The 20650-nt window shown below is 46.4% G+C and overlaps 1 protein-coding gene across 1 annotated transcript in view; it reads right to left on the bottom strand.

Moving 5' to 3' along the window:
- TTC39B (tetratricopeptide repeat domain 39B) overlaps nucleotides 1-20650 on the bottom strand; it is a 143451-nt gene that overhangs the window by 118611 nt on the left and 4190 nt on the right. The window lies entirely within an intron of this gene.

Genomic DNA, 20650 nt, shown 5'->3' with positions numbered 1-20650 from the left:
GCTGTATATGATGTATATACATATGTATTGCTATATATAATTCTTACGATATGCAGATGTTTATGCCATTACTTATCCCTTAGCATGTAAGCACACCCCTGTGGGTGTGCGAACATGCTAATGAACGCGCAGCATCAAAGGAATGGTCGATCTCACCGCTCTCTGCTGCCATCACGCCAGATGCTGTATTTCGGCTGAGTGCGCATGATCAGAAGTCCCGGACCATGCACACTAAAACTGTCAAACTGGTGTAGTGTGCATGCCCGGAAGTCCAGGGACATTCTGATCATGGGCACAGAGCCGAAAACCAGCAGTGGTGAGCCCGACCATGCCTCTGACGCTGCACATTCATTAGCACGGCCCTGTGGGCGTACTAATGTTCAGGTTAATTCCACAGTTTCGGAAAATCTCCTTACAGTGAATGTCTGCTAAATGTCAAATTAAAAGGTCACAGAGCCAGCAGAGAAATTTAGACCACACAAGATAGCTGATATAAAAATTCCTTTTCTCAGTAAGGTGCACGTGTCGTGCTTTATTATTACAAGCTTTTTTTTATAGAGCAATAATGGGTTAATCTTTTAGCAAAATTAGCAAGTATGCCATTGGCTATATTAAAAGCATATGCAGAAAGCCTGGGATATTTGTCCATATTTAGGAGTTCCTCTCCAGCCCCTCCTGTTTTCCACCATAACTCACAGGGTTTTTGTCAAGTAATTCACTAGTCATGGATCGAAACTTGCGCAGATTCGGCAGACTTCAGTGTACACATGCTTACAGTATCTTGTTACTCATATAGAAAAAGCTTAATTATTAAAAAAAAAAAAAAAAAAGAAAAAAAAAAAAAAAAAAAAAAGCACATAGAAAACTATATTGTATTCTCACACTTACATGCTAAGGGGGCCAACTAGCCAAGGGAACGAACGCCCTTGCTACTAGTCCCTGTGCTCATTAGCATATTATACAGATTTTTAAAAATACTTTTTCGAAATCTTTTTTTTATCTATGCTACTAGATACAGGGACAGTTGGGCAGGGATTAGCAATATACACCCAGAACAGATTGTGGTTCTGGGTGCACCTATTGCACCTGACAGGTTCCCTTTAACAGGTTACCTGTGATGATCCTATTAAATAGCAGGCTAATACCGTGTTTCACCGATAATAAGACCTCCCCCGGAAATAAGACCTAGCAGGATTTTTCAGGGAGGCTTAAATATAGTCACGGTCTAATAATTAAGTGTCCATGCAGCTAAAAATGTTAAAGATACTGCAGGACACTTCATTATAGACAGCGGGCACCCCCAAATGAGAGAAGACAGAAGACCCTGCAATCACACTCACCAGACACCGACTGGGATCAGGGGAGTGCATCAAGGTCCTGCAGCGGAACACACACACACATACACACACACACTTCTTCTCGGCACGCGTCAGGACCTGAGATACTGCAGTGGATCTTCCAGGACCTGCGGGAGGATCACATGGCCGGATGCACGTGGTATCACTGGATGTGGTGTGTGCGCGCGATTGTACTGGTATGTGCGATTTCGTGAGAGTGTGTGAGTGTTCTGATGTGTGTGTTCTCATGTGTGTCGGTCGGACGCAGGGGAGTATGGCGTACAGCACATCAGCCTGGAGCGCCCGCCGGAGATCACAGGGAGGAATTATGTGGAATCTTATGTGTGTGCGCGCGCACGCTCTCTATCTGATGTGTGAGTGTGTTCTGATGTATGTGTGTCGGCCAGATGCAGGGGAGGATGGCATGCAGCACAGAGATGCCAGGGAGGAATGATATGGAATCTGATGTGCGAGTGTGTAATCTGACGTATGTGTGTCGGCCAGACGCAAGGGAGGGCGACATGCTGGAGATGCCCGGGGCTGGTAAGGATGACGATCCTGGGAAAGGTGGGGGGGGGGGGGGTAGGAAAATGAGGGGTGTGTCTTAAAATCCAAATGTAGCTCACCAGGTGATGATTGAGAGGGGTCACAGGAGGCAGGGGCTCTGTGCGGTAGCTGTCGCAGCTGCTGTGGACAGCGGCGGCCGGCGACGTACAAGCCATTCTGATGATGTCAGTGGTAAGGACTTAAAATAATAGCTCCAAGAGTCTGCGCATGCGCAAATGGAGCTCTTAATTAAAGAGCTCCATCTGCACACACGCAGCCTCCGGGCGCCATTTGTTTGAAGCCCGCACCCGACATTTTCAGAATAACCCATGCCTCACCGACCTCACAGAACAGAGCCAGCAGAGAGCAAAACCAGCACGGGGCAGAGCAGAGCGGTAATACACCACTGGATTATAAAACAGACCCAATTTTATAAGTCTATTAACATTTTATTTTTTTTACCTTTTTTTTTCTCTGAATTTGAGGTGCGTTCTATAATCTGCTGCATCTTAAAATGAAAAATATGGTATGTCATGAGTATAGCCACCAGAATTTTTGTTTTCCAAGGTCGTACATATAAAGGAAACGGTCATGTAGCAATCAAGAAGGGAATTTTGTTACTTACCGTAAATTCCTTTTCTTCTAGCTCTTATTGGGAGACCCAGACGATTGGGGTATAGCTACTGCCCTCCGGAGGCCACACAAAGCACTACACTAAAAAGTGCAAGGCCCCTCCCCCTCTGGCTATACCCCCCCCGTGGTATCACGGGTTCTCCAGTTTTAGTGCCAAAGCAAGAAGGAGGAAGCCAATAACTGGTTTAAACAAATTAACTCCGAATAACGTCGGAGAACTGAAAAACCGTTCAACATGAACAACATGTGTACCCGCAAACAACCTAGAAATCCCGAAGGACAACAGGGCGGGTGCTGGGTCTCCCAATAAGAGCTAGAAGAAAAGGAATTTACGGTAAGTAACAAAATTCCCTTCTTCTTCAGCGCTCTATTGGGAGACCCAGACGATTGGGACGTCCAAAAGCTGTCCCTGGGTGGGTAAAGAGATACCTCATGTTAGAGCTGCAAAACAGCCCTCCCCTACGGGGATGTCACTGCCGCCTGCAGGACTCTTCTACCTAAGCTGGCATCCGCCGAAGCATAGGTATGCACCTGATAATGTTTGGTGAAAATGTGCAGACTCGACCAGGTAGCTGCCTGGCACACCTGTTGAGCCGAAGCCTGGTGTCGTAGCGCCCAGGACGCACTCACGGCTCTGGTTGAATGGGCTTTCAGCCCTGAAAGAACCGGAAGCCCTGCAAAACGGTAGGCTTCCAGAATTGGTTCTTTGATCCATCGAGCCAGGATGGCTTTAGAAGCCTGCAACCTCTTGCGCGTACCAGCGACAAGGGCATCGGAACGGCGTACGGGCGCCGTGCGTGAAATGTAGATTCTGAGTGCTCTCACCAGATCTAGCAAACGTAAATCATTCTCATACCGGTGAATCGGATGAGTGCAAAAGGACGGTAAGGAGATATCCTGATTAAGATGAAACGAGGATACTACCTTAGGGAGAAACTCCGGAATGATGCGCAGCACTACCTTGTCCTGGTGAAAACACCAGGAAGGGAGCCTTGGATGACAGAGCTGCCAGCTCAGACACTCGCCGAAGCGATGTGATCGCAACGAGAAACGCCACCTTCTGTGACAGGCGAGAAAAGGAAACTTCCTTCAGAGGCTCGAAAGGCGGCTTCTGGAGAGCAACTAGAACCCTGTTCAGATCCCATGGATCCAACGGCCGCTTGTACGGGGGTACGATATGACAAACCCCCTGCGGGAACGTGCGCACCTTAGAAAGACGTGCTAGACGCTTCTGAAAAAACACGGATAGTGCTGAGACTTGCCCTTTGAGGGAGTCTAGCGACAAGCCCTTTTCTAACTCCCATTGTAGGAAGGAAAGAAAGATAGGCAATGCAAATGGCCAGGGAGACACTCCCTGAGTAGAGCACCAGATTAAGAAAACCTTCCACGTTCTGTGGTAGATCTTAGCAGACGTGGGCTTCCTAGCCTGTCTCATGGTGGCAACGACCCCTTGGGATAATCCTGAAGACGCTAGGATCCAGGACACACAAGCCACACAGTCAGGTTCAGGGCCGCAGAATTCCGATGGAGAAAACGGCCCTTGAGACAGTAAGTCTGGTCGGTCTGGTAGTGACCCCGGTCGGCCGACCGTGAGATGCCACAGATCCGGGTACCACGATCTCCTCGGCCAGTCTGGTGCGACGAGTATGACGCGGCTGCAATCGGATCTGATTTTTGCGCAGTACTCTGGGCAAGAGTGCCAGAGGTGGAAACACATATGTGAGCCGGAACTGCGACCAATCTTGCACTAAGGCGTCTGCCGCCAGAGCTCTGTGATCGCGCGATCGTGCCATAAATGCCGGGACCTTGTTGGTGTGCCGAGACGCCATTAGGTCGACGTCCGGCCCCCCCCCCAGCGGCAACAGATTTCCTGAAACACGTCCGGGTGAAGGGACCATTCCCCCGCCACTTTTGGAAAGCTAATAGGGTAAGATACCCTGCCCCGATTTCCAGCACATCGAACTGAAGGGTGGACTCCTGCTGAGTCCACGTCCCCTGAGCCATGTGGCGGAGACAAACTGCTCCCCACCCTGACAGACTCGTATCTGTCGTGACCACTGCCCAGGATGGGGGCTATGGCAATGAGGTGGGAATAAGCCACTATTGCAGAGAGTCCTCGGCCGTCAGGGAAAGGGAGACTTCCCGTCCAGGGAGGTTGACTGCCCATCCCATTGGCGGAGAATGTCCCATTGCCGTTGGCGCAGATGAAACTGCGCAAAGAGAACTGCCTCGATGGCTGCCACCATCTTCCTTAGGAAGTGCATGAGGCGCCTTAAGGGGTGCGACTGGCCTTGAAGGAGAGACTGCACCTCTGTCCGCAGTGAACGCTGCTGGTTCAGCGGAAGCTTCACTATGGCTGATAGAGTATGAAACTCCATGCCGAGATACGTTAGTGATTGAGTCGGAGACAGATTTGACCTTGCCAAATTGATGATCCACCCGAAAGTCTGGAGAGTCTCCAGCGTAACATTCAGGCTGCGTTGGCATGCCTCGAGGGAGGTTGCTTTGACGAGTAGATCGTCCAAGTACGGAATCACCGGGTGTCCGTGAGAGTGCAAGACTGCTACCACTGCTGCCATGACCTTGGTGCCCACCCGTGGGGCTGTCGCCAGACTGAATGGCAGAGCTACGAACAGAAGATGTTCGTCTCCTATCACATGGATGCCGGAGCAACCGACACGCCGATAGCCTCCTAGACAGATTTCAACCAGAGTCCATCTGTCTGTGAATGGCATCTTGAAGTGAAGCCCCATCTCCAGTGCAACTATGGCTCTATATGCAAGCCTGGAGATTGGAGAATCCACCTTTGGACCCTGGGTCCAGCGCTGACCACGTCAGGGGAAAAAAGGGATAACGTGTATCCTAAAAACGTTTGGCGAAGACGCTTATCTGGTAAGCGTGGTGTTCCTGGACTGCTTCTCTGAAGTCAGCGTGGCCAGAAAAATACTCAATATCTGCGTGAAACACTGAAAAGGAACTTCTCCTGTTCGTCTCCTATCTCCACTGGGGGAGCTGAGGGAGAAAGATCCAACCTTCCATTGATGGACGGTATAGGATCATTCCGTATGGCGTTACCACCCGGTGTATCCGGATTGAGCGATGTCAGTATCAAAGCCCTGAAGAGCTGCCTTTTGTTCAAGTAGATTGCCCATGGGTGCAAGTCTCTATATTATGACTACTCCGTCCCTGTCCATGGACAGGGTTGACAGGAGGTTTCTTTGGCCACAACTAGTAGAGCCCCGGCAGACGAAGTGCTAGAGACCCCGGCAGACGACGTGCTACAGGGGAGCATGCACACAATGGGACGGTGTCATGAACAGCATCCCATGTAGTAAAAACAGCACTGAAAACTGTGTTGCTTTTTTGCCGCTGCCGACTAGCTATCTAGAAGTATATAGCCAAGATTGGTGACCGTACATTGCAATGTATAGCATACAGGCATAAAGTACAAAAGATCACTGCAGCACGAGCAATACAAGCAGCATAGAAGCCTGTGCCCTGGCACCCCTGCTCTTCTGCTGCTGTATACTAGTCATCTAGGGGAATATAACCCAGAAGAGTGACCCTACAGTGCAATGTATAGCATACAAGCACAAGTACAAATGAACACTGCAGCACATGCAATACAAGCAGCATAGAAGCCTGTGCCCTGGCACCCCAGCTCTTCTGCTGCTGTAGACTAGTCATCTAGGGGAACATAGCCCAGAAGAGTGACCATACAGTGCAATGTATAGCATACAAGCACAAGTACAAATGCACACTGCAGCCCATGCAATACAAGCAGCATAGAAAAAAACCTGTGCCCCAGCACCCTTGGTTTTCTGCTGCTGTAGTCTAGCCATTCCAGAAGAATATAGCTAAGACTAGCGACTGTACAGTGCAATGAATAGCATATCAGCATAAACACAAATGAACACCTCAGTCGTGCAAAACAAGCAGCCCAGAAAGCCTGTGCCTTAGCACACCTGCTGCTGATGTGTCGCTCCCCAAGCGGGCATATAGCGACCTATGCAGTTAAAAACACACATGTATACACTGCAGTTATATCGTGGTCAGCACTATTGTGCCTCTTACCGCCCGCCTATAAGCGGGTGTATGATCGCCACTGTCCTGCCTTGATGCCCCGAGCTCTGCAGTAATGGCTGCCGGCTTCTTCCCCAGCTCGTGTGAGGAGGGGCGGGCCGTGGGCGTGCCCCAAGGCAGAGCGGGAATCCGGCGTCCGACAGTGTGCAGTGAGAGGGCTGGAGCATGTAAAAAGGCTCCAGCCCTCGGCGCTGCTGATTGCTCAGCGCCTGTCCCCTTCCCTGAGTGACAGGGAGGGGGCGGGAACGAAGCGGCACTAGGCCGCAGAAGCCGGGGACTGGAGTTATAAGCGCCGCCGCCGTAAAAGCGCGGTCGGCGCCCAGTCCCCGGCGAACTACAAATCCCAGCCGCGCCGCCGCTCCCGGAGCGTCCGGCGCGGTAGTTCCCAAAACACAAAGTCACTCAGCAAAGCTGCAGTGACTGTAACCCTTTACTGTCCCCGGCGCACTAGCACACCCAGCAAGTCTGGAGTGTGCTGTGCCTGTGTGTACGGGGACACAGAGTACCTGTAATGGTGCAGGGCCATGTCCCTGAACGGTACTCCAGCTCCGTATCCAGCAGGTTCAAATGGGTCTGTGGATGGAGCCCGGCGTCAGAGCTTTGAGGCCGGCAGGATCCCACTTCCTCAGAGCCCCTCAGGGGGATGGGGAAGGAAAGCAGCATGTGGGCTCCAGCCTCCGTACCAGCAATAGGTACCTCAACCTTACAACACCATCCAGGGGTGAGAAGGGAGCATGCTGGGGGCCCTATATGTGTCCTCTTTTCTTCCATCCGAAATAGTCAGCAGCTACTGCTGACTAAAATCTGTGGAGCTATGCGTGGATGTCTGACCTCCTTCGCACACAAAGCTAAAACTGGAGAACCCGTGATACCACGGGGGGGGGTATAGCCAGAGGGGGAGGGGCCTTGCACTTTTTAGTGTAGTGCTTTGTGTGGCCTCCGGAGGGCAGTAGCTATACCCCAATCGTCTGGGTCTCCCAATAGAGCGCTGAAGAAATATATTTTTAATTACAGTAGATCCTAATTATATTTTTAGCATCTGCTGACTAAACTCTAAAATGATTTTATGGATAATGAAAAAAGTGGAACTGCCATATGTAACCACCAAGCATCATGGCTCATTTTTCAGCACACTCATTGTGTCGCAACATCACCACCTTGTCTTCAGCGCATATTATAGCCCGCTGCTAGACATGGCAATGTTTTCCCTCCTTAATTATAAAAGGAAGTTGTTTCCATGTTAATATTGTTGTGTAAAAATGAAGACTAGATAAGGCCCTGTGCACACTGCGTTTTTACCCACTTTTTTTTTGCGTTTTTGCTGCAGAAATTTCTTGAGAGAATGGTTGTACCTTTCTGCAGACATTCTCCAGCAAAACCTATGGGGGGAGGGAAAGGGGGGAAACACTGCGTTTTTTTCTCAAGAACATTCTTTCTGCAGAATTTCTTAAGAAAAAAAAATGTGCATATCACTTCTTTTCTGCAGGTACCTGCGTTTTTTGCCATAGATAATGGTAAAAAACTGCAGGGACCAACCTGTGGAAAAAACGCATGCTGTATTGGGTGCGTTTTTTTCATCACAAGTGCGTTAATCTTTCAGACTATTTTTATAGCTAAGGAAACTGCAGTAGTCAGCAACAACCTTTCATTCACTGCATGTTTAATACAGGGTATCAATACTGGCTGATTTTGCACAAAATTCAATGTTTGGCAAAAGAGGCAGTGTGCAAATCAAAGAGGTCCGTGAAGCATCTGTTAGGAGTCTCGACACGGAAAATAGCCAAATATTCCTCCGGGAACGACCTAGTCAAGGAGTGGCTCTTTTTAGGAGACCACCATAACCACCATATTAAGTGGCTCTTTTAGTCAATATCCAACTCTTGACGAGTTTAAAGATATGACAAGGGAAATACCAAGGCTAAGTATCCATCCACAGACAGCTGTTTTGGGGTATTGCCTCTCATCAGTGTGTGGAGTAGGATTCTGGCCAGGTGGGAGCAATGCCTAGTAGACCAGCAAGACAAAACAATCACTGATCTCGGGGAGACCACCCAGAGTCTTGATTTGCATAGTTCCCAGGGGGCAATGCACCTAGGATTTCACTGTGTTGAGCGCTCTCGCTGGCTGCCGGCAGTGTTTTCTCTGGCTGGTCTCAGGATAAGTGATTGTTTTGTCTAAAAGAGGCAGTGAAAACAATAGCAAGGCTGAAAAATAAGATCATGCTGATCTGAAAAAAGTCACATGCTTGATAGAATAAGAGAACACCTTGCCCCTTCACTGAATGGAGTAATGCGGTCTTGGTAGTTTCTGTGAGGGTTTATAGGCTGCAGCTGGACAATGGTATTATTCCAATGTTGTCAGATGCAATGAGAATAATGCTCTTGCTGGATTGCGGTGTTAGATATCATGCTGACGAGCTATACTGTACTATGGTGGGAGGAAAAAAAATAAATAAATATTATATATATATATATATATATATATATATATATATATATATATATATATATATATATATATATATATATATATATATATATATATATATATATATATATATATATATATATATATATATATATATATATACACACATACATACATACATACAGCCACACACACTTTAAGACTATACTTTAGAACCCTCTCAAAAACAAACCAGATATAAATAAGTACAGTAAATAACCATAGGTGCAATGGAAAGCTGTAAAATTATCAAAGTCATAATAGGGTGGCCAAGACCAATCTGGAAGATATACTAGAACCTTTATAGATTAACAATATAATATTATTGCCTTACTTGGTATCCCTTTTGACTGACTACCAGTGGGAATCAAATGAATCAAGTGGAAAAAGTATAAAAAGCTTTTTGTGTCACTAGGTTAACTGAATGTTTTTATTCTTTGTTCCCGAAGGGATGCATAGGTTAACAACAACAACAAAAAAAAAAAAAAAAACCACACACACACACACACACACACACACACACACAGGTAAACATCTCATAGGTACTGTATGCTCCAACACAAGTAACAATGCATGAGACAATATGTATTATTCCCCTGTGTATCTTCATACAGAAGGCAATGGTTACAGTATTATGGTCTCATACAGCATAGATTCATAAAACACTTGTGTAATGAGGCCTTTACTGAACCTCAATGTATAGAGGACAAAAGTCTATATTCCATGTTACAAATCTATACGTGCCTTTAGGGGTGAAAATAGGTTGTCTTACAAAGACAACATATGGCATCACATGAGTCTGAATGTGCATGAAGTGTAACTATAAGTTACTTAGGCTACTTTCACACATCAGGTTTTTTCCATCAGGCACAATCCGGAAAAAAACGGGTAAAACGGATCCGGTACCGCATTCGTTTTATCCCCATAGATTTGCATTGTTACCGGATTGTGCCTGATGGCTTTGCGTTGCATCCGTTTTTTTTTTCCGGATGCGGCAAAATTAATTAAAGCGGCGGCTGGAGGCAACGTATCTTGCAACGTTTTTTTGTCCGGCAAAAAAAAACGCATTGCGCCGCATCCGGCGGCTGTGGCGCATTTTTCAATGCATGCCTATGGACACCGGATGTGGCGCGGAAAAAAACGCATCCGGCCGCCGCATGCGGTTTCTTCCACTGCGCATGCTCAGTAGCATGCCGCAACCGGAAAAAAAAACGGACGGGCCGCATGTAAAAACTTGTGCAAAGGATGCGGTGTTTTCACCACATCCGTTGCATAGGTTTCACAGCCGGATTGAGCCGCACTGCTCAAACCGGATGTGTGAAAGCAGCCTTATTTGTTCTCTTCTGTTCTATCCCACGACACATCCTGCAGATCAGGTGGAGTCAGAGTCCTGAGATCCCCACCGATTGATCAGAAAACTGCTCTGGTACAAGCAGTTACCTGTGGACCCATTAACTTTCTATTGTCCCTGTACACTATTCTTTACACAGTCTCACAGGGGAGCAGTGATCCGGCCAGCTCCGTAGCATGCTTCAGAGAACAATAAAAGAGACTAGAGCCAATGAAGTGAGAAGTAAAAATGTTAAAATAAGCCGAGCTAAACTCGGATAAAACTTGTAATATTAGTATGAAAACATAGTATGTATAATAGAATAAAAATAAACCTTACTAAGGTATTGTGTCAAGTTTTCCCAATGTCAAGTTCATCAACAGTTTAATGTATAATGTATTTAGAAGGTCCTCCAGGATTAATGGTGTCTTCTTAATGAGATAGAATTACATTATTGGATAACAATTAGCAACAGAAAACAGGACTACAAAAGGGTAGGTTGTGTGTATTTGTGGGACCCTGTATGCTCCTATTTTCCAAGACGCTTTATGTGGGTTGAATTCGGCAGGTCTTCTAATTATGATTTTTCCAAGTACTGGTTTGACTTCTAGATATTTGGTTTTGACTCTGTTCTGGATTGTGAGGGATAGAATAGCTATGAAACTTTCCCCATATGTTAAAGAAACTTTCCTTTCTCAAATGAATTGCGAAGAGACATCCTTCCTCAATCAATCCAAGGAGAAGGGGTAATTTTTCTAAAAAATATCTTAATGTGGTGGAGCATGGGGCGAAATCAGAACAAATCCCAGAGCTGCCCTATTTTGCTGCTACCCAATTCTCCCCATCCAACCTTCCCTTTTCTGGCCACCATCTACTCACCTTCTCATCCCATCCTCAATGTCCAGCAACTAGCAAACCCCTGAAGAAACCTTGCACACCTAGACATTCATACTCTGACTATTCTACTGCTGTCCTCCATATCTTCATTCTATGACAGACAGTGCCCCGCATGCATCAGTTATTATCTCTGTCAGGGTATTGCGCAATCCACCTCCCTCTTGGTTATGGGTCCCTAACCAACTGGTGTTGCCTACATCAGCTAATCAAATCCTAGATACACCCTGCACCACAGCCACCAGTGGACAGCTTGAGTGAAATAGAGTTGCCCACCTGGGGGTGTCAGGGAGGGGAGGTGAGGAGTGTAGTCAGTTGAGTAGAGTTGAGAAGTTGAAGTTGGAGAGAGTAGCCCTCGAGCTGTGAGGAGCTCTGAGGAGGTCGGGAGCGGGGACTCCCATAAGGAAACTGTCTAGGTAGCAGACGGTGGTCTGGGCCTAAAGGAGTCTGACCCCCAGTCGCAGGGGATCGTGGCAAGGGGCTCGGATCTGTCGAGTAGGACAGCCGGCGGCCTTGCATCATCACCGGGCTGGAACCAAGGCATGACAGGGTACGTGGACCCTAGGTCGGGGAGTAGCTGCAGGCAACCCGATAATTTACCAGAGGAGAACGGAGCCTTCAAGATTCGTTCCCAACCACTCCAAAATCGGGGCATTAGCGCAACGAGGGGGCTAGGACTTTCCATCCAAAACGATCCAGAAAATCCCAAGCGTGAGCCCTGAGAGCAAGCTCCCATACTTAGCCACCTTGGGGAGCGGGACCCAGCAAGTTACTACCGGGACCACCAGAGAAGTAAACTTAGTGCCAGGAGGCAGGTCACGGATCACCAGGCAGCAGCATTGAGGATGGGACCCGAACTAGCTCCCCTCAGCGGCAGCGGTGTCCAGAGACTTTGTTTACCCGGTTGTCAGTGTCTGCTTAATGGACTGCGTGAGTACAAGAGTGATCGCTGCATCCCACGGCCCTATCCCCATACAGAGTCCCGGGGCATCCTCCCTACCCGTGGAGGGTCACAACACCTGGCTGTCCCCAGTCATCACCCCGGGTACTCCCCAACAGCATTCACTCCAGTAACCACGCTCCAAGGGTGGCGTCAAGAACTCTAATATCCCGGAGACCCTTGAGCCACTGAGAACCCAGATCCGAGCATCTCAGCTGCTGCCACGGGGGCGGCACACAGAGTGTGACGGATCAATAGATAAGCCTGACACAAGAACCTCACTTAAAGCTTCGGCAAGTGTTCAGGGTTACAGAGCAGTGCTGGAAGAAAACACTCGCAAGAAGACGTCATCAGTCAAACAAACTTACTCACCTTCTCTCCAAATCACACCTTACTACTTGTTCACTTGACTCCATCCCATCTCCTCCCAAACATGTTTATCCCAGCCCTAAGCCATGTCTTCAACACATCATTAACTTCTGGTACCTTCCCCTTCAACTTTCAAACATGCCATGATCACACTTCTGAAGAAATCATACCTTGACCCAGCCTCTACATCAAGCTACCGTTCCATATTGCTGCCTCCAAACTCCTCAAACAGTATGTCCACGCTGAACTATCCTCCCACTTCTCATTTAACTCGTTCCTTGACAACTTACAATCCGGCTTATGTCCCCACCACTACATCAAAACTGCCCTGACCAAAATTATGAATTATTTATTTACTGCAAAAGCAACAAATTATCTATACTTCTTCTAGACACAATCGACCACTCACTCCTACTACAAGTCCTCTCTTCCCTTGGTGTCAAAGGCCTCGCTCTCTTCCTGGATCTTCTAATACCTTTTTAAAACAGCACTTTTAACGTTACCTATTCAAACACTATCCTCTCATCCCTCTTTCTCTGTCGGTGTCCCTCAAGGCTCTGTCTTGGGATCCCTACTCATTGAGTTCTCGCAGGCCAAAGACAAAGTCCCATGGCTTCTAGTACCACTTATATGCTGATGACAATCAGATCTACCTATCAGGCTTAGGCGTTACATCTCTGCTGTCCTGAATCCCAGAGTGCTATTAGCCATATCCACCTCATCACGTTTTCTAAAGCTCAATATGTACAAAACTGAACTAGTCATTGTTTCTCCATCTCTACTAACTCCCCTACCCAATCTATTTATAACAATAGGTGAGCTCACACTTTCCACTGTACCAGAAGTTTACCGCCTCTGAGTAACCCTTGACTCTGTCCTGTTCTTTAAACCACATGTAGCGCCCCTGAATATATCAGGGTGCTACAGGGAACTGCATCCTGTCACCCAGGGTGCAGGGCCTACACCCCCATGGTTCCAGGTTCCCAACAACGGTGTCAGTAACATCCGCACTAAAAATCCCAACCAAACCTCACACCACGACCTGTACAGACACACCAGTGGGTTGGTCAAGTTGGAGCATGGCCGCCCACCTAGGGGTCAGGCAGAATGGTGGGAGGGAGGAATTCAGCTTAGAGTCAGTGAAGTAGTAGCCCTCAAAGAGTGAGGAGCTGGGGAATTGGAGCTCCCAGGGAGGCGACAGGATGGGTCGCAGACGGTGGTCCGGGGCCACAGAAGTCGGGGACCGGTATCAGGAACACTGGACAGGAGTGTAATGGACGCAATCTAGGAGGACTGTTGGCACCAGAAAGCCCAATTACCTTACCGGCACCGAGCACTGCGGTGTACAGGACCCTAGATCAGGGAAGAGCTTCAGGCGCTTAGATAATTAACCTGAGGAGGATAGCCTCTTTATGAACTTTCCCCAAGAGCTCAGAGATTGAAAGCATCAGCACAACGCGGGAGAATAAGGTTCTCCAAAGCACACAACAAACTAAAATCCCAAGTGCCAGCTATCAAGAGCATACATAGCTGCCATAGACACTGGTAGCAGGGTCCCACAGTTAATTTGTGCACAGAGGCAGGGCTCCAGACTTACCAAGTGACACTGATGGGAGCGGGACCTGGACGGGCTCCCCCCGCAGAGACTGCAGTACGTAGAGACTTTGATTTACCATCTGTGTGAGTGTCTACTTATTCCACCTAATCCAGCACCACTGCTACAGCAGTGAATTATCTGACCCCTGCACCCTGCTTTCCAAGGCCAAGCCACCAGTTTACCAAATCCCCACTGTCCGGGGGTCTTCCCTACCTTTGGAGGGACGGACACCTGGCTGCCCCACACCATCTGCCCCGGTACTCCCTTCAGCAGCGGCGGTACTCTCCTTTACCACAACCTGCAGGTGGCGTCACGAACATTCATCCCCGTAAATACCCACCTTTACATTTGAGTCCCTGGGTCCGGAGACCCTCGAGCCACAGCAACCCCGGATTCGAGCGCTCTACTGTCGCAGGGGCCACACACACACACACACACACACACACACACACACACACACACACACACACACACACACACCTAGCCATCTCAAACTCAAAAAAATATTTCCAGAACTCATCCTTTCCTCAATCTACTAAATTACTAGTGCATGCACTCATCATATCCCAGCTCAACTACTGCAAAATCCTCCTCTGTGGCCTCGCTGCTAGCACTCTCGCACCTTTCCAGTCAGTCCTTAACTTTGCTGCTAAACTAATCCACCTCTTTGCTACTCCTCCGCTTCTCCCCGCTGAAAACCCCTTCATTGGTTCCCAACTGCCGAATGTATCCAACTCAAACTACTAGCACTGACCTACAAAGTCAGCCATAATCTCTTTCCTTCGTAAATCTCTGAATTAATCTCACAACATATTCCAACTGGAATCTCTGGTCTTCCCAAGGCCTCCATGTCTTCTGCACAATTGTACGTTCCTCAGCAAATTGCCTCAAAAACTTCTGCTTATCCCCCATCCTCTAGAAATCTGTGCCCCAAGAGGTCAGACTACCCACCACATTTAGAACTTTTAGATGAAATCTGAAAACACATTTCTTTAATAAAGCTTAACGCTTACAGCCTGCAATAACCCACCTCATCACCGACAGAGCTGCTGCAACCCCCTCAACCTACTGTCTTCTTCCCCATTCTGAAAAATGTAAGCTCATAAGGGCACGGCCTTCTTTTTTCTTTACCAATCTGTCATTGTTAGTTTGCTCACTGTAATTTATATTTATATTTTGTATGTAGCCCCTTCTCATGTACAACATCATGGAATCAATGGTGCTCTAAAAGTAATAATAGAGAAGTGCATAGATATTTATATTTGCTGCTTTCGGAGCACAGTATATGAAATCTATACTTAGTCCAACTAGGCATTTCTTCAGTATTTTTGTGGGACATGCCACCATAGAAGACTGATAAAATGCCTAGTTAGACTGCATGAAGAAATTTCACATACTCTGTTCCAAAAGCAAGAAATTTCAATATCTCTGCAATGAAGTTGCGTAGTGCAACTGAACTGAGCGAGGCTGCACATGTCTAGTCAGAATGTGGAGGGGAAAATGCATATCGTAATCACCCCACGCACGTTTCAGGCACTCTTCCTCAGGGGGCGCTCTTCCCTTGAGGAAGAGATCACTTGAACCGCACGTGGGGTATAGCGGCAAGCAGGACCTCTTTGACTACCTTCAAGGTATAATCATCCCCAAAGTAATTTATATATTACATCACTTTACATTTCATTAGGCATCATTTTCAGCCCGGGTTATACCTTTTACCTATACTATAGTTTTTATATATAACTAATTACTGCTCACATATTGTTATTGCACTTTGCTCTATATAACTAGTTGGTATTAACATATGGTTGGTCATTGCACTAAGCACTTTATAATCTGACAAACCGCTGCTAACATTTTAGTGAATTTGAAGCAGTCCTGCATTATGTCTTATGAATATTAAATATATATTATTTTTAATGATTTAAATAAAAGCACAATTTTATTATGACTTGGTCACCGACCCCTTTATTTTGAATCTTTGTGGGTTCTCATTTAAAGGTTTTTTGAGAGAGAGAGAGAGAGAGAGAGAGAGAGAGAGAGAGAGAGAGAGAGAGAGAGAGAGAGAGAGAGAGAGAGAGAGAGAGAGAGAGAGAGAGAGAGAGAGAGAGAGAGAGAGAGAGAGAGAGAGAGAGAGAGAGAGAGAGAGAGAGAGAAAGACAGAGAAAGAGAGAGAGACATTTGATCCAGTCATATGCGGATTACATGCAGTTTTGAAGAGTCTCTACTGCAGAAATGCACCAAAAACGCAAAGGCGTATTGTTGATTCTTTACCCGCAGATTTTCCACACCAAATGCAAATCAATGGGGAAAATCTGAACATAAACTTCAGCGTACCTGCAAGCAATGTTGACAAACTGTGGATTTGAAATATGCAACATGTCAGTTTAAAAATATGTATTTTGATCACACACACACACACACACACACACACACACACACACACACACACACACACGGTTTCTATAAATCCCATCCGCTTTGCTAGAACCATAAGACGCTGCATTTTTGATGTAGTAAAAATACATAAAGTGAAATACTCATCCCCAAAAAAAAAAAAAAAAAATTACAAAGAAAAATGTATCATAGGCATGGCACACAGCCTAAACCTAAGATTCTACATACAAAGGTTGAACACAAAAAAATGTGTTTATTTTCTATGTAACAGCGACCTTCTGCCAACTGCAATGTGGCTGATAGTAAGGGAGCAGTATGATGTAGAAATAGTTAATGGTTAATTCTCCACTACTAGCAGGCCAGTGGTAAAACCCTGCCACTCCCTAGCATTTTCTTCTAACCTTTGCCCTCTCCAAGACACTTTCTAAAGAGTATGCCATTCACGTTACGGCTCCTCTAAACTGTACATACAATGTAGTCTGGAAATCAGACATTACAACGTTAGAAAATGTAAAAAAGATGGAAAATGTCAGCTTTTAGATAAACAATCACACAATTCATGGTAATCAAGTAAAAAGGATTGGCAAACCCTAGCCATGCCCCTTGTACCGCCATCAAACAATAACCCTAATTAGATAGGGTGGCCATTACATTTACAACATATGATAATGTAATTTATTTATAGCCAATTATGAAATTCGAGTAAAAGCCCAAGATAAACTTAATGATTTTTATCATGAATAATCAAAAGGAAGTACAAAAGGGGCAAAACAACATCAGAATGTCTAGACATGACTATCAAGACTCATGCGCGTCAATATACAATATCCAAACACTACCTGCCTCAGTTCTAGCAGGTATCATGTTCTCCAGATTATTAAACCACAACTGGATTCAATAGGAGTTCTCTAAATTATGCATTATTCCTATTCGATTTCAGAGGCCATTTGGGATCCTCCGACATGTCTATTTACTCAGGCAAAGTAATTACACAAACCAGTTTTTCATACCATTGACATTTCACATTTACCCATAGCATGGTAACCTGAGGTAAAGAAGAATATGTCCGTTTACTTACCATTTTATATGCGCCAATTATTTTTCTTGGCTCAGTAACAGTTATAAATTAAAGGTGGGTAGTCTCTGTATTTTAAAATTAACAGTGAGGAGAAAAGAGAAAAACAAAAAAACAAAAAAAACACAACAACAAACAAAACACGACACTTGCCACTGGAATCTGCTGCCCACTCAACTGATGCTGCTGCTATGATGGTCTACACCGGACCAGAAGTGATGACATCATGACCACTAGGAAATGACTACCCAGGCCATAAATTGGTTGCAGGGTCAGATGACTGGTGGTCAGGAGGTTATTGCCTCTGGTCTTTTGCCATGGTGGCTTCCTACTTCTAAAATAGAGTGACCCTGAAACAATAGGATAAGGCAGACCTGGGCAAAGTATGGCCCTTTGGCTTTTCCAATGTGGCAAGGCTAGATTTAATGGAGTCTCCCACCACAAGGCTGCCCTCCATCTCAATTTCACAAGTTAAAGTTGTCAGTTGTTATTGGAACATTATAGCGTAGAGGGAAAGTGTGGGGACATCAAGCGGCGTAGTGGGGGCTATGTGAGAACATCAAGCTGCGTAGTGGGGGGCTATGTGAGAACATCAAGCTGCGTAGTGGGGGGCTATGTGAGAACATCAAGCTGCGTAGTGGGGGGCTATGTGAGAACATCAAGCGGTGTAGTGGGGGGCTATGTGAGAACATCAAGCGGTGTAGTGGGGGGCTATGTGAGAACATCAAGCGGTGTAGTGGGGGGCTATGTGAGGACATCAAGCGGTGTAGTGGGGGGCAGTGTGAGGACATCAAGCGGTGTAGTGGGGGGCAGTGTGAGGACATCAAGCGGTGTAGTGGGGGGCAGTGTGAGGACATCAAGCGGTGTAGTGGGGGGCAGTGTGAGAACATCAAGCGGCGTAGCGGGGGCTGTGTGAGAACATCAAGCTGCGTAGCGGGGGGCTGTGTGAGAACATCAAGCTGCGTAGCGGGGGGCTGTGTGAGAACATCAAGCTGCGTAGCGGGGGGCTGTGTGAGAACATCAAGCTGCGTAGCGGGGGGCTGTGTGAGAACATCAAGCTGCGTAGCGGGGGGCTGTGTGAGAACATCAAGCTGCGTAGCGGGGGGCTGTGTGAGAACATCAAGCTGCGTAGCGGGGGGCTGTGTGAGAACATCAAGCTGCGTAGCGGGGGCTATGTGAGAACATCAACCTGCGTAGAGGGGGCTGTGTGAGAACATCAACCTGCGTAGAGGGGGCTGTGTGAGAACATCAACCTGCGTAGAGGGGGCTGTGTGAGAACATCATAATGTGTAGGGAGTTTTGTGGGGGTCATCATCATGACCAACTCCTTACTTTGGGCATAACTCAAAAGTAAAGATATAGCAGAAAACCATTGTCAGCTCTTCTGACAAGAGGTTTGGTAACAGGCAGTGCTTGATGAATGCCAGGAATCACATGACTGACGCCATGTTAAGTCATGTTCTTTTTACTTTTGGGTGCATTAAATTGGACTGATCTGGGTCAGACACACACACACACACACACACACACATACATACATACATACGACACAGCAATGGTGTACAAGTAGAATATTAAATCATCATTAAGCCAAAAAGTGTACAATTTCCTATTACATAAACTAATAAATTAAAAACTACAAACACACAAGCGTTTATGAAGTCAATTGCACTATGCTTGGGGACAGTTTGTTCAGTGCCCCAGCAATAAGAAATGAATGCATTGAAGAGAACTGCCCCCCCCCCTCCCTTCAAAAAAAAAAAAAAAAAAAAAAACAACAAAAACCACTTATAGCACATTTCAAAATAAGTTGGGCATTTGCCAGTTGGAATAAGGGAATTTAGTATTTTTGTAAACTTGTACCCAATTTAAAGCAATTAGATGGAGAAAAAAAAATGTGCAAGACACGTCCACCCGGATTGGTCTCCGAGCACCAAATGCAGGCGAGCACTGGGGGTAATTGAGGCGAGTGGTTTGAAGGGATCATCTCTATGGAAGCTGACAAGTGATAGACCTAGCATTTCTGCATTAAGAATATTTCTTAATAAAGACTTAGAAGGATAACCCCATTATCTCCTGAGGTTTTCTTGTTAGGCCTCATTCAATAGGCCGGCATTTTTTTTCCTACGTAAAAAACCAGACTGTTCAAAATTTTGGATGAGTGTCATCAGTGTTTGGTCAATGTGTAAGCTTCTAACATCAGGGTTTCCTAACGGGTTTTCACATATAGATACATTACAAACCTTCTCCTACACATTAGGATATTAACCACAGAGCGCACACACACTGCGCACTGACGCAATCCTTGAGCTGTCCGGGATTTTCACAGTCCCATAGACTTGTATGGTTAATTTGAACTGTTACTTTAATCAAAAGAGGACGTGATTTTTTTCCAAACCACTGTGTAAAAGAACACAGATGTGTTAACAACCCTTGTTTTGCTTTGGACACAATTAATCGATTGCTATAGCAAATAGAAAGGACTGTGCAACATATGACTGATTCTACGAAAGTGCTGTCCTCTGCTGAACCTCACCAATAATCAGCGGTGGCTCAGTGGTTAGCACTATAGCCTTACAGCTCAGGGGTCCCAGGATCAAGAATCCCAAAGATATCATCTGCAAGGAGTTTGTATGTTCTCCCTGTGTTTGCATGGGTTTCCTCCAGCTTCCTCCCACACTACAAAGACATACCGATAGGGATTTTATACTGGGAGCCCCAATGGGGACCGTGATGATCATGTTTTTTTTAACTGCTATGGAATATGATGGCGCTATATAAGCATAATAAATAACGACCTGGCACCGCCACTGATAAGGTCATCCTTCCAGTTTGAGAAGTGCTGATCTTTTGTGTATGGAGAATATGAACAGACGATATTAAAGAAAAGGATTAGGCAGCCGGATTTCAACATGCCTGATCCTTTAGTTCCCACAGAAGATAAAACCACCACGAGGTATAACTGGAAGTGGCTTACATCCCTAAA

Source organism: Anomaloglossus baeobatrachus, chromosome 1 (assembly GCF_048569485.1).
Source record: "Anomaloglossus baeobatrachus isolate aAnoBae1 chromosome 1, aAnoBae1.hap1, whole genome shotgun sequence".
In the NCBI taxonomy this organism is placed as follows: domain Eukaryota; kingdom Metazoa; phylum Chordata; class Amphibia; order Anura; family Aromobatidae; genus Anomaloglossus; species Anomaloglossus baeobatrachus.
The sequence above is the reverse complement of the archived record's forward strand: the minus strand, read 5'-3'. Positions and strand labels throughout refer to the sequence as shown.